Source organism: Lathyrus oleraceus, chromosome 5 (genome assembly GCF_024323335.1).
Source record: "Lathyrus oleraceus cultivar Zhongwan6 chromosome 5, CAAS_Psat_ZW6_1.0, whole genome shotgun sequence".
NCBI lineage: Eukaryota > Viridiplantae > Streptophyta > Magnoliopsida > Fabales > Fabaceae > Lathyrus > Lathyrus oleraceus.
In genome coordinates, this window is record NC_066583.1 from 555569765 (window position 1) to 555573241 (window position 3477).

The following is a 3477-nucleotide window of genomic DNA, read 5'->3' on the forward strand; positions in this document are numbered from 1 at the left end:
TTGATTAAGAAGGTTTAACATAGAAATTCAAGTGATGTTTTAGGAGAGGTAAACATAACTAAGGTACTCATTGCAATTCATAATATACTACTTTAAATTGCTCAGAGTCTTATATCTCACTTCATCTAAAACCTTCTTGCGTCGTCATACATGATCATCTAAAATATCACTTCATCTAATTCTTGTGACAAGTGTATGTACACAAAGTTATGTAGGAGTATTGTGATATTCCTATGACTCCATGTTGAATATATGATTGACCATTAGCAACGAGATGAATGAAATTTTAGAAACAACAAGTTTCTAACTTCATTAGCAACAAGATGAATGGAATATTAGAAACAAAGAGGTTTCTAACTTCCACATTCAAGATAAAAGAGGTTTCTAACAGTAGTGAACCAGATAATTGGTGTGTTTGCTGTCCAAACTGCAACATCATCATGGTTAACCTGATGATCAAAACCTAGATATGGCCTCCAGATAAACTGTACAAGAATATGCCATGATTAGAGGATATGTAATTGGATAATTTTTTTAAAATCAAATGTAGAGTTGTGTAGTAGTAGTATTACATCGTTGGTCCAATGTGGTCTAAAAGAGTACGATAGACTACTACAACGTGTTTGAGACACCTGCTGTAGTTCATCCCTTTAACTGACCACCTAGATTGAAAAGTTTGGAAATATATTAGTTACAATTAGTTGTAGTATAAAGTCTAATAAATTAGATGGTAAAATTTTAAACTTACTTTGTTGCATAGAGGAATGTGAATGGCTTTTCGTTGACTGGGGTGAGTGACGACAGTCTTGACCAACCCCATGCTTGTAGAAAATAGGTGCAAGAATAAAACGTACAAGTATTTTTTTTTGGCATTTTTACACAACGAACTATATAGATGGAAAAAACAGCCGAACCCCAGCCATGAACAATCAGGGTACAAAGATATAAAGTTATATATATTAACACAACAAAATCAAGTGTCTCAGTTCGTTGATTCGTCACAAGTGTTTTATGAAACTGATGACGATGAGCAAGCTGAAGTCAATGTTGTTTACAAGGAAGAAAAATAATCCGAGTTATTGGTTGATTCAATGGTTAATGATGAAGAAAAAGAAGAGTCATTACCAACTAGTCATGTATATTGTCCACCTCAACATATGACAAGCTTGAATTGGGGTGCAGATGAACCTTCGTCATATATATTTGACAATCCTTATGTGCAAATTCAAGGATCATTGACAGAAGGAGACAAATTTGGCACAAAAGAAGATTATGTCAAAGCCATTAAAAAGTATTACATAGAATTATCAGCTTATTATAGGGTTGATCGAACTAATGCAAAAAGGTATAAGATTTATTGTCAAAATGAGCTCTGCCTATTCCGGTTGTCAGCATCTTACCGGAAGAGGAGTGATTCTTGGGAGATTGGTTCTATGGCTCCAGTTCACACATGTGTAGCGGTAAATTCATGGCCATTAAGCTATGGATAAACTTAACATCGATAAAACCAGAGTCGCCACCGCGCTTTTATTGTTTCCAAAGGAAAAGGGAAAAGTACGAACAAAACCCAAAGATAAGAAGTTTTCGAATCAAAACTAATAAAATGCCAGAGATTACAGGTAAGGGGGTTGGTTACACAGAGGGAATGTGTTAGCACCCAAAGTGTCCTAGGTACTCCTAGGGAGCCCTTTTTTATGTGTGCATGTGTTTTGGTATAAAAGATGTTTAAAATAAATAGAGTGTGGGGATGAGAAAAGAATTCATTAATTATATTTTTGTGTTTAACAATACCTTCGGACTTGTGCCTACGTACCAACATAATAATGAGGGATCAAAACCTCGTAGTTCGTGGTATCACTTTCAAAGTGAGTGAATTGATTTTAACAAAATTTTAAGTTTAAAAGAGGCACAAAAGGCCTAAACGAGTTTGAATGAGTGTTATTTCTTTTTATCTTTTGAAATTTTAAGTCAATATGGTTAAGTTTATTTACAAGTTTGATTAAGAAAAAGAGTTTGAAAAATGAAATGGCATAAGGCCAAAGTTTCTAACTTGCAATAAGGTCTAAGTTTGAAATCACAAACAAAGAAGGTTTTGAAAGGGGGGAGAGATTTGAAATTTAAGAAGTTGGAGGAGATGAAGAGACTAATCCTAAGCAAAAATTTAAGAGTTAAGAGTTGAAAAGATCTGATCAATGGGATGCAATCCAATAGACAAGAATGTCATATAGAAATCCATTTTTCCCTTGGACTTTAAATCAAGCAATATCAATAAGCAAGTAGCACAATGAAGAGCAAGACATCAAATAAAGATAGTCACATCCAAGCTAGCAACTTCATAGTCTTCTTCATAATCTCCCCCATGTATCAGATGACACACTCCTTGAATGGCTCAGAATAAGGCATTAGACACAGGCTCAAAGTAACATTTGAATCAAGACCATGTAGCAGATGAACTCAAGTGGATCTCAATACTTACATCAGATAAAAATTCAAATCACAAGAACTTGGTTTTCATAAATGTTGGCATTGGCCAAGTCCTTTTGCATAGGGAATGTTACCTAATTCTAAGTCCAAAGCTCAGATCAAATCCAACAGTCCACACAAATATTTTTTAGGGTTTTTGTTGTTTATTAAGTATTTTAAGGTCCCAAGACCACAAGCTCAAACAAAATAATAAAAACAAATATATACAATGAAAATATATGGCTCAAGCGAGCAAAGGGAAAATGACATTAAAATAAACAAGTTAAATGATATGTACAATGGCAAATGATAAATGGCTTGAATTTAAATGGCATAAAGTAAATGACTTGAAATTTAAAGCAATTATAATATAATGTTAGTCAAAGGTTAGTTGATTAGATGTTAGTGGAGTTTTGCTTTTCAATTGTTTAAGTCATTCTTTGGAGAACACTCAACCCTCTATTCACAAGCATGGATCCTCGAACCAAGACATCTTCCAAAGGAAGGGAAAAAATCCAAGTTTCCACATAATACCATGAAAGGGGGGAGATTTACAATCTCACTTACTAGAATGCTATGCCTTCGGGTCAAAATTTAGCGTTATGTTAAGCAATCGTAATTTGACTTATGTAGAGTCACAACTATCTGAGACCGGACAATAGAAATTTTGGTGTTAATGCATGTTAGAGATATGGTATAATGAACCATACTTCTAAAACATACCACACACAAAAAGAAAATGATCAAAGGATGGACCTAATCTCATCCATACTTGTATTGGTTCATCTAACACCAAGTTATTGATGAACCAATTAGCCTTAGGATATTGAGATGTCATTGGTCCATGAGAGGGATGGGATAGAATGAGATTGAAGATGAAGAAGGAGGGGAAATGAGACAAACACAAATTGGTCATGGGAGAAATTTTATCAAATTAAAATCATTTATTTATTTTGGGAGATGAAATGTACATTTCATCAATCCCCTAAATCCAATGATTTTAATCCAACAAAA